The sequence below is a fragment of the Schistocerca nitens genome, chromosome 10 (assembly GCF_023898315.1).
Source record: "Schistocerca nitens isolate TAMUIC-IGC-003100 chromosome 10, iqSchNite1.1, whole genome shotgun sequence".
NCBI classification, from domain to species: Eukaryota; Metazoa; Arthropoda; class Insecta; order Orthoptera; family Acrididae; genus Schistocerca; species Schistocerca nitens.
The window spans coordinates 63,150,510-63,162,553 of NC_064623.1; the positions used below are offsets into that span (position 1 = coordinate 63,150,510).

General features: G+C 43.0%; 1 protein-coding gene and 1 pseudogene across 1 annotated transcript in view; one reads left to right on the forward strand and one right to left on the reverse strand.

Annotated features, from left to right (window-relative positions):
• Positions 1 to 12,044, forward strand: part of LOC126209870 (transcription factor HES-1-like) — a 438,054-nt gene that overhangs the window by 85,786 nt on the left and 340,224 nt on the right. The window lies entirely within an intron of this gene.
• LOC126210970 (5S ribosomal RNA) lies at positions 745 to 862 on the reverse strand (annotated as a pseudogene).

Sequence of the window (12,044 nt, forward strand, 5' to 3'; positions counted from 1 at the left end):
TATTAATGAATTGCTTATGCATGTTGGTGAAGGCGGATCGCTCTCCAATTGTACCGCCTCCATTTTTCCGTGTAACGAGCGAGTAACAAGAGTTTATATTTCATACCTGCCACAGCGAATTTGTGTTCGTGGCGTCTCTATTCTAATTCGAACGTTTGACTTACGCTATACGTATTCGTTTCGGAATATCGTTTCTACGTCTTCCGTTAACTATACGTGGTTAACATTATGAAGACAATTAATAAAATTTGTGAAATACAACTTTGTTTGCGGAAAACATAATGATGTTCGAAGTCGCCAGTTTTTCCACGACAAACGACTTTCAACAACTTATTATATGCATAGTTGTTGCAACTGACTGCCGGGTATTATATATATATATATATATATATATATATATATATATATATATATATATATATATATATATATATATATATTTGAATTACAAAAAACAAATACTAAAAAAAAAAATTGCTTGGTGCGAGATTCGATCCTGCGACCTTCGGATTACAAACCCCAGCGCTTACCGCTGCGCCACGACGCTGTGGAAGATTATGAAACGTAGAGAGTATTTCACGGCAACGGTTTCTTTTAACTGTCGATTTTCTCGACAATGGCTGAGAAGTCATCTTGGTGCTTTGCCACATTACACCTCTGGCCATGAGCTTTTATTATGCGCAGTATGAATCGAATCTGAATTTCACAATTGGCGGCCTCCCCTTGTGAGTGCACCCCGAAAAGTGGCAACAGCGCATGGCGGCCAGGATGGTCACCCATCCAAGTGCCGACCACGCCCGACAGCTCTTAACTTCGGTGATCTCACGGGAACCGGTGTATCCACTGCGGCAAGGCCGTTGCCCACAGACATCATACAAGGTCACAATTATTGAACTAAACGAAATAAAATCGTCATAACGTCTGAACGGTTTGCGTTAGGACAGTCAAACTACATGGCTGGCCGCGGAACCTCATGGGAATTAGTACGTGAATATGGTTCGGTTTAAAACGAAGCCCACTTTCATTTGGATGGGTTCGTCAACAAGCCAAATTGGCACGGTGACTGCCGAACGGTACGTGAAAGTTTTGGAGGATGGTTTGATCCCCATTAGCCAAAGTGATCCCGATTTCGACAAAATGTGGTTCATGCAAGATGGAGCTCGACCCCATCGAAGCAGGAGAGCGTTTGATCTCCTGGAGAAGCACGCCCGCTGGCATGTGAGTCGATCGGCCGCCGTATTTTCCGGATCTGAATACTTGCGACTCGTTTTTGTGGGTCTTTATTGAAGACAAGGTGTACAGCAATAACCTCAAAACCATTGCTGAGCTGAAGGCAGCCATTCACGAGGCCATCGACAGCATCGATATTCCGGGTACTGCAGAATTTCGCTATTCGTCTGCGCCACATCATCGCCAATGATGGCAGGCATATCGAACGTTTCATGGTGACGTTTACATATCGAATAAAGTGTCTGCACGTCGTAGTTTGTAACTAATTTACGTTTCTTTCATGTTGTTGTTGTTGTGGTCTTCAGTCCTGAGACTGGTTTGATGCAGCTCTCCATGCTACTCTATCCTGTGCAAGCTTCTTCATCTCCCAGTACCTACTGCAGCCTACATCCTTCTGAATCTGCTTAGTGTATTCATCTCTTGGTCTCCCTCTACGATTTTTACCCTCCACGCTGCCCTCCAACGCTAAATTTGTGATTCCTTGATGCCTCACAACATGTCCTACCAACCGATCCCTTCTTCTAGTCAAGTTGTGCCACAAACTTCTCTTCTCCCCAATCCTATTCAATACCTCCTCATTAGTTACGTGATCTACCCACCTTATCTTCAGCATTATTCTGTAGCACCACATTTCGAAAGCTTCTATTCTCTTCTTGTCCAAACTGGTTATCGTCCATGTTTCACTTCCATACATGGCTACACTCCATACAAATACTTTCAGAAACGACTTCCTGACACTTAAATCTATACTCGATGTTAACAAATTTCTCTTCTTCAGAAACGATTTCCTTGCCATTGCCAGTCTACATTTTATATCTTCTCTACTTCGACCATCATTAGTTATTTTACTCCCTAAATAGCAAAACTCCTTTACTACTTTAAGTGTCTCATTTCCTAATCTAATCCCCTCAACATCACCCGATTTAATTTGACTACATTCCATTATCCTCGTTTTGCTTTTGTTGATGTTCGTCTTATATCCTCCTTTCAAGACACTGTCCATTCCGTTCAACTGCTCTTCCAAGTCCTTTGCTGTCTCTGACAGAATTACAATGTCATCGGCGAACCTCAAAGTTTTTACTTCTTCTCCATGAGTTTTAATACCTACTCCGAACTTTTCTTTTGTTTCCTTTACTGCTTCCTCAATATACGGATTGAATAGCATCGGGGAGAGGCTACAACCCTGTCTCACTCCCTTCCCTTTCTTTCATATAGTTCAATAATTGTCATCCTGTAACTTTCATTGTTTTGTTATATCTGTGTGGATATCTGAGACAAAATTTCCAGACACTCTGTGATCAAAATGGTACTGAAACAGAGGATGATAGACTAAAGGCCGAAATACTAAATGTCTTTTTCCAAAGCTGTTTCACAGAGGAAGACTGCACTGTAGTTCGTTATCTAGATTGTCGCACAGATGACAAAATGGTAGATATCGAAATAGACGACAGAGGGATAGAGAAACAATTAAAATCGCTCAAAAGAGGAAAGGCCGCTGGACATGATGGGATACCAGTTCGATTTTACAGAGAGTACGCGAAGGAACTTGCCCCCCTTCTTTTAGCGGTGTACCGTAGGTCTCTTGAAGAGCGTAGCGTTCCAAATGATTGGAAAATGGCACGGGTCATCCCCGTTTTCAAGAAGGGACGTCGAACAATTGTGTAGAACTACAGATCTATATCTCTAACGTCGATCAGTTGTAGAATTTTGGAACACGTATTATGTTCGAGTATAATAACTTTTCTGGAGACTAGAAATCTGCTCTGTAGGAATCAGCATGGGTTTCGAAAAAGACGATCGTGTGAAACCCAGCTCGCGCTATTCGTCCATGAGACTTAGAGGGCCATAGACACGGGTTCCCAGGTAGATGCCGTGTTTCTTGACTTCCGCAAGGCGTTCGATACAGTTCCCAACAGTCGTTTAATGAACAAAGTAAGAGCATATGGACTATCGAAACAATTGTGTGATTGCATTGAAGAGTTCCTAGATAACAGAACGCAGCATGTCATTCGCATTGGACAGAAGTCTTCTGAAGTAAGAGTGATTTCAGGTGTGCCGCAGGGGAGTGTCATGGGACCGTTGCTGTTCACAATATACATAAATGACCTTGTGGATGACATCGGAAGTTCACTGAGGCTTTTTGCGGATGATGCTGTGGTATATCGAGATGTTGCAACAATGGAAAATTGTACTGAAATGCAGGAGGATCTGCAGTGAATTGACGCATGGTGCAGGGAATGACAATTGAATCTCAATGTAGACAAGTGTAATGTGCTGCGAATACATAGAAAGAAATATTCTTTATCATTTAGCTACAATAGAGCAGGTAAGCAACTGGAAGCAGTTAATTCCATAAATTATCTGGGAGTACGCATTAGGGGTGATTTAAAATGGAATGATCATATAAAGTTGATCGTCGGTAAAGCAGATGCCAGACTGAGATTCATTGGAAGAATCCTAAGGAAATGCAATCCGAAAACAAAGGAAGTAGGTTACAGTACGCTTGTTCAGCCACTGCTTGAATACTGCTCAGCAGTGTGGTATCCGTACCAGATAGGGTTGATAGAAGATCCAACGTAGAGTAGCGCGCTTCATTACAGGATCATTTAGTAATCGCGAAAGCGTTACGGAAATGATAGGTAAACTCCAGTGGAAGAACTGCAGGAGAGACGCTCAGTAGCTCGGTACGGGCTTTTGTTGAAGTTTCGAGAACATACCTTCACCGAGGAGTCAAGCAGTATACTGCTCCCTCATACGTATATCTCGCGAAGAGACCATGAGGATAAAATCAGAGAGATTAGAGCCCACACAGAGACATACCGACAATCTTTCTTTCCACGAACAATACGAGACTGGAATAGAAGGGAGAACCGATAGAGGTACTCAGGGTACCCTCCGCCACACACCGTCGGGTGGCTTGCGGAGTATGGATGTAGATGTAGATGTAGATGTAATTTACGTTTCTTTCATACAGTTCAATAATTGTCATCCTGTAACTTTCATTGTTTTGTTATATCTGTGTGGATATCTGAGACATTCTAGAGGGAGTTTAGCAGTTATGGGATAACTCCAAGAGCAAAGGACTGGAATCGTGCTACTTGTGCATGGGCGAAAACTGATACAAGTTGCACTTGAGATGTCGGAGGTCGGTAGTATCCTTCATAGAGGTGTTCGTGGAGAGAATGACAAGTTGACTGCTCTGCTATCTGAGAAGTACAACCAAAAATATTTATCACCTTGTGTAGATCTTGCTGCATTTGTATATTAAGCGTACGATGTTTAGATTTCCACGAAACAGTTCTAAAATCATTCATTTACTGAATGAGATTTTCACTCTGCAGCAGAGTGTGCGCTGATGTGAAACTTCCTGGCAGATTAAAACTGTGTGTAGGAGACGAGATACTGGCAGAAGACCGGGTGAGGACCGGGCGTGAGTCGTGCTTCGGTAGCTCAGTTGGTAGAGCACTTGCCCGCGAAAGGCAAAGGTCCCGAGTTCGAGTCTCGGTCGGGCACACAGTTTTAATCTGCCAGGAAGTTTCATTCATTTACTGGTTTGAAAGTGTCCGAGTACCGTGTTTATGGTGTAGGTGACATCTGTCATCCGCGCGAGTGACCATGTCAGGAATTATCGCTGGAGTTTTGCTCACTAGTGTAGTATTGTCGTTTTCTTTTACATTTTTTCCTTGTTTGTATGGCACCCATGAGAGACACATAAGCAGCAGAGCGTCATCAGTCGGAAAGACAGTGAGAGATTCTTTTAACGAATTTGAAAGCAATATTTTATCTGCAGATTCTAAAAATAACCCCAAAAAATTTTGGTCGTACGTAAAATATATGAACGCTACAAATAATTCGATACCTTCTTTTGCTGACTGTACGGGTAATAGACCTGTGCTCTAGGACAGCCGGCACGGTAGCTCAGCGTGTTCGGTCAGAGAGCCGCTTGGCCTCTGTAATAAAAAACTGAGTGGAAGGATCAACCACCGAACTTGAACAGGATGTCTTGCGACGTCCGCAACGACCCAACACAACGATCAACAACGAACAAAATGAAAAAAGAAAAAAAAAAAGAAAAAGAAAGGGGTTGCGTCTCTGATTCATAATCAAAACGTCCTCCGTCCCGGGTTCGATCCCCGCCACTGCCTAAATTTTGTTAAATAATCAGCATTGGCGGCCGAAGACTTCCGGCATAAGAAGCCAGCCTCATTCTCATTCTGCCAACGGCCTTGTCAAAGAGGGCGGAGGAGCGGATAGAGGTTCAGGGCACTCTCTTGTCCTGGGGGTGGGAAAGTGCCCTTAAAGGCGGAAGAATCAGCAATGATCAACGACATGAGGATGCAGAAGGCAATGGAAACCACTGCATTAAAGACACGTAACGTGTATCCACAGGACATGTGGCCTGTAATTGAAGAAGTGTCATGATGATCTCTCCATTGGCAAAAGATTCCGGAATAGTCCCCCATTCGGATCTCCGGGAGGGGACTGCCAAGGGGGAGGTTACCATGAGAAAAAGATTGAATAATCAACGAAAGGATAACGTTCTACGCCACGTGGAATGTCAGAAGCTTGCACGTGGTAGGGAAACTAGAAAATCTGAAAAGCGAAATGCAAAGGCTCAATCTAGATATAGTAGGGGTCAGTGAAGTGAAGTGGAAGAAAGACAAGGATTTCTGGTCAGATGAGTATCGGGTAATATCAACAGCAGCAGAAAATGGTATAACAGGTGTAGGATTCGTTATGAATAGGAGGGTAGGGCAGATGGTGTGTTACTGTGAACAGTTCAGTGACCAGGTTGTTCTAATCAGAATCGACAGCAGACCAACACCGACAACGATAGTTCAGGTATACATGCCGACGTCGCAAGCTGCAGATGAACAGATAGAGAAAGTGTATGAGGATATTGAAAGGGTAATGCAGTATGTAAAGGGGGACGAGAATCTAATAGTCATGGGCGACTAGAATGCAGTTGTAGGGGAAGGAGTAGAAGAAAAGGTTACAGGAGAATATGGGCTTGGGACGAGGATTGAAAGAGGAGAAAGACTAATTGAGTTCTGTAACAAGTTTCAGCTAGTAATAGCGAATACCCTGTTCAAGAATCACAGGAGCCGGAGGTACACTTGGAAAAGGCCGGGAGATACGGGAAGATTTCAATTAGATTACATCATGGTCAGACAGAGATTCCGAAATCAGATACTGGATTGTAAGGCGTGTCCAGGAGCAGATATAGACTCAGATCACAATGTAGTAGTGATGAAGAGTAGGCTGAAGTTCAAGACATTAGTCAGGAAGAATCAATACGCAAAGAAGTGGGATACGGAAGTACTAAGGAATGACGAGATACGTTTGAAGTTCTCTAACGCTATAGATACAGCAATAAGGAATAGCGCAGTAGGCAGTACAGTTGAAGAGGAATGGACATCTCTAAAAAGGGCCATCGCAGAAGTTGGGAAGGAAAACATAGGTACAAAGGAGGTAGCTGCGAAGAAACCATGGGTAACAGAAGAAATACTTCAGTTGATTGATGAAAGGAGGAAGTACAAACATGTCCCGGGAAAATCAGGAATACAGAAATACAAGTCGCTGAGGAATGAAATAAATAGGAAGTGCAGGGAAGCTAAGACGAAATGGCTGCAGGAAAAATGTGAAGACATCGAAAAAGATATGATTGTCGGAAGGACAGACTCAGCATACAGGAAAGTCAAAACAACCTTTGGTGACATTAAAAGCAACGGTGGTAACAAAAGTGCAACGGGAATTCCACTGTTAAATGCAGAGGAGAGAGCAGATAGGTGGAAAGAATACATTGAAAGCCTCTATGAAGGTGAAGATTTGTCTGATGTGATAGAAGAAGAAACAGGAGTCGATTTAGAAGAGATAGGGGATCCAGTATTAGAAGCGGAATTTAAAAGAGCTTTGGAGAACTTACGGTCAAATAAGGCAGAAGGGAGAGATAATATTCCATCAGAATTTCTAAAATCATTGGGGGAAGTGGCAACGAAACGACTATTCACGTTGGTGTGTAGAATATATGAGTCTGGCGACATACCATGTGACTTTCGGAAAAGCATCATCCACACAATTCCGAAGACGGCAAGAGCTGACAAGTGCGAGAATTATCGCACAATCAGCTTAACAGCTCATGCATCGAAGCTGCTTACAAGAATAATATACGGAAGAATGGAAAAGAAAATTGAGAATGCGCTAGGTGACGATCAGTTTGGCTTTAGGAAAAGTAAAGGGACGAGAGAGGCAATTCTGACGTTACAGCTAATAATGGGAGCAAGGCTAAAGAAAAATCAAGACACTTTCATAAGATTTGTCGACCTGGAAAAAGCGTTCGACAATATAAAATGGTGCAAGCTGTTCGAGATTCGGAAAAAAGTAGGGGTAAGCTATAGGGAGAAACGGGTCATATACAATATGTACAACAGCCAAGAGGGAATAATAAGAGTGGACGATCAAGAACGAAGTGCTCGTATTAAGAAGGGTGTAAGACAAGGCTGTAGCCTTTCGCCCCTACTCTTCAATCTGTACATCGAGGAAGCAATGATGGAAATAAAAGAAAGGTTCAGGAGTGGAATTAAAATACAAGGTGAAAGGATATCAATGATACGATTCGCTGATGACATTGCTATCCTGAGTGAAAGGGAAGAAGAATTAAATGATCTGCTGAACGGAATGAACAGTCTAATGAGTACACAGTATGGTTTGAGAGTAAATCGGGGAAAGACGAAGGTAATGAGAAGTAGTAGACATGAGAACAGCGAGAAACTTAACATCAGGATTGATGGTCACGAAGTCAATGAAGTTAAGGAATTCTGCTACCTAGGCAGTAAAATAACCAATGACTGACGGAGCAAGGAGGACATCAATTCTCGCTCCCCACGCCCGAGTTGCCGGGTGCGATTCCCGGCGGGGTCAGGGATTTTCTCTGCCTCGTGATGACTGGGTGTTGTGTGATGTCCTTAGGATAGTTAGGTTTAAGTAGTTCTAAGTCCTAGGGGACTGATGACCATAGATGTTAAGTCCCATAGTGCTCAGAGACATTTGAACCATTTTTTTGAGGACATCAAAAGCAGACTCGCTATGGCAAAAAAGGCATTTCTGGCAAAGAGAAGTCTACTAATATCAAATACCGGCCTTAATTTGAGGAAGAAATTTCTGAGGATGTACGTCTGGAGTACAGCATTGTATGGTAGTGAAACATGGACTGTGGGAAAACCGGAACAGAAGAGAATCGAAGCATTTGAGATGTGGTGCTATAGACGAATGTTGAAAATTAGGTGGACTGATAAGGTAAGGAATGAGGAGGTTCTACGCAGAATCGGAGAGGAAAGGAATATGTGGAAAACACTGATAAGGAGAAGGGACAGGATGATAGGACATCTGCTAAGACATGAGGAAATGACTTCCATGGTACTAGAGGGAGCTGTAGAGGGCAAAAACTGTAGAGGAAGACAGAGATTGGAATACGTCAAGCAAATAATTGAGGACTTAGGTTGCAAGTGCTACTCTGAGATGAAGAGGTTAGCACAGGAAAGGAATTCGTGGCGGGCCGCATCAACCCAGTCAGTAGACTGATGACCAAAAAAAAATAAAAATAAAAAAAATGCCACAAATGGACCACCATTCTTATCCGTCATGCCGGCCGGTGTGGCCGAGCGGTTCAAGGCGCTTCAGTCTGGAACCACGCGACCACTACGGTCTCAGGTTCGAATCCTGCCTCGGGCATGGATGTATGTGATGTCCTTAGGTTAGTTAGGTTTAAGTAGTTCTAAGTCTAGGGGACTGATGCCCGCCGGCCGAAGTGGCCGTGCGGTTAAAGGCGCTGCAGTCTGGAACCGCAAGACCGCTACGGTCGCAGGTTCGAATCCTGCCTCGGGCATGGATGTTTGTGATGTCCTTAGGTTAGTTAGGTTTACCTAGTTCTAAGTTCTAGGGGACTAATGACCTCAGCAGTTGAGTCCCATAGTGCTCAGAGCCATTTGAACCATTTTTTTGACTGATGCCCTCAGATGTTAAGTCCCATAGTGCTCAGAGTCATTTGAACCATTTATCCGTCCAGAATAAGATTTTCACTCTGCAGCGGAGTGTGCGCTGATATGAAACTTCCTGGCAGATTAAAACTGTGTGCCCGACCGAGACTCGAACTCGGGACCTTTGCCTTTCGCGGGCAAGTGCTCTACCATCTGAGCTACCGAAGCACGACTCACTCCCGGTACTCACAGCTCTACTTCTGCCAGTCCCGAGTTCGAGTCTCGGTCGGGCACATAGTTTTAATCTGCCAGGAAGTTTCATTTATCGGTCATCTATCAGAGATCACTGGAACAGCGGAAAGTTCCACGGGACTGGAAGAAGGCCCAGGCCATAGCAATCTATAAAAAGGGTAGAAAATCGGATGCACATAATTAGCGGCCAATTTCACTGACATCGAATTGTTCTAGAATCATGGAACATATTCTGTGTTCAGACATAAATACCTTTCTACACTCTGAGAAGCTCATCTGCCGAAGGTAGCACGGTTTTAGGAAACAGCGGTCATGCGAGATATACACGATATACAACAGCCTCTAGATACCGGCTCCCAGGTTGATGCCATATGGTATCGATACGTGGATGACACCTTTGTGATATGGAATCATCCTGAAGAGGAACTGAGTGATTTTTTGGTGCACATAAACAGCTTCAATCCAAAGATACAATTCACCATGGACAAAGAGAGTAATGGATAACTAAATTTTTTGGATGTATTGGTTATTAAACGGGCAGAGAGCACATTAGGGCACAAGGTATATAGGAAAGACACACACACCGATCGTTACCTGCATAAGGATTCGAAACACCATCCTAGGCAGAAGAGAGGAGTCATAAAAACTTTAGTGGACAGGGCTAATAACGTCTGTGAGCCAATTTATTTGCAAGATGAATTAAGCCATTTGCGAACGGCTTTCAAGAGAAATGGGTACACTGACAACGAAATAGATCGAGCACTCCACCCTAGAAGAAAAGTGTCCGAAAATACACGACAACAAGAACCGTCAGCTGGAAAAGTTTTTCTTCCATTTATTCATAACATCACGTATTGGGCAAGTTTTGGCCAAGTTTCAAGTGGAGACAATCTTTCGACCTACCAAGAAAATTAGTGAAAGTTTAAGATCGGTGAAAGACACACGACACCGCTTAGCTACCCCAGGTGTGCATAAAATTCCGTGTAGCTGCGGCATGGTTTATATTGGTACAACTAAAAGGAGTGTTAATACCCGCATAACGGAACACAAAAGGAACTGTAGATTAGGACAAATTGACAAATCAGCTGCAGCGGAACACGTTTTCAAAGACGGTGATCACGAAATAAAATTTAGTGAGACAAACGTGATAGCTAGGACCTCACATTATTATACTCGCATTTATAGAGAAGCTATAGAGATTTAGAAGCACGAAAATAATTTTAATAAAAAAGAAGAAGATTAAAACTAGACAAGATATGGCGGTCGACTTTGTACAAACGAAGTGACAATCGATTATCTGTAATCGAGAGAGATGGCACTAGCCAGAGATAGTTTTAAAGTCGAAAGCACGTGACGAGTGGTGGCGCTATCTAAATGCTCTATATAAGCGGGACCTCCAGCGCCTAGCAGCCAGTCGCCGACTCACCTCAGAAGGAGATGTTGCCCGCAGCCGGCAACGAAACGTCAGGAAGGAGAAGTTTTACATATGGATCACGGCAATTCAGCACGGAAGTTTTAATTAATGAATATTACTCATAAACTGCGCCCTCACAAAAACGTTTTTCGGTGTATCCAATTTTAAGGAGCAGTTAACTAGAATTTTTGATACTAATGTGACAATAACGGCTTCGGGAACTCCATACTCCAATTCATACCCGATAGAGACAGTCTCGAATGAAAATTAAATGGAAGATTGAAAATTAACACACACCGACCACGATTTTAGACCCGTGCAAAGGTTGTTCCCATATTTTAAATGCTAAGAAATGTAAAATTGTGCACTTCTTAGAACGCAAAAACAGTCTATCACTATAACAGCCGGCCATTGTGACCGAGCGGTTCTAGGCGCTTCAGTCCAGAACCGCTCTGCTGCTACGGTCGCAGGTTCGAATCCTGCCTCGGGCATGGATGTGTGTGATGTCCTTACATTAGTTAGGTTTATGTAGTTCTTAGTCTAGGGGACTGATGACCTGAAATGTTAAGTCCCTTAGTGCTTAGAGCCATCACTATAATATCGATGAGGCACATTTCGCATTAATGAGCTCATACAAGTACCTGGTTCAACCAGGTGTCCGGATATTTTTGATCACATAGTGTATGGTCCAAGTTTCATCGAGCTATGTTTCTGGGCAGTGACACATCATGCGGTAGTTACTTTCGTCTATAGCTATGCGTTACTGAAGCGGATGACACTTGCCATCACCATAATTTTCCTGCTCTGTTCTGTCAGACTGGGCTGGACTGAGTTCGCGCCATTTTCAGTACTTCTCCTTTCGCTCATCATTGTCTTTCCGTTGCGCAACTTGCATTGTTTATGAAACGGTATTATATTTTCGAGGACACTTTGTCTCCGCAGGAGCACTACTGCTACAGTCTGAAAAAAAAAAAAACACCTTAGTATATGTTACTTTACTGCTTTCCTAGAGTCAATCTAACTTTCATGTGCGCAATTTTAGGTATATCGAAATTAACTGCAGTTAATTTGCTTTTTGCCTAGAATACTTCCTACGAAAAGTGAGTATTCTCTATGTTTTTAATTTGTGGAATAAATGTCAAACGTGAAATAACTTAAGACAGAGATTCTGA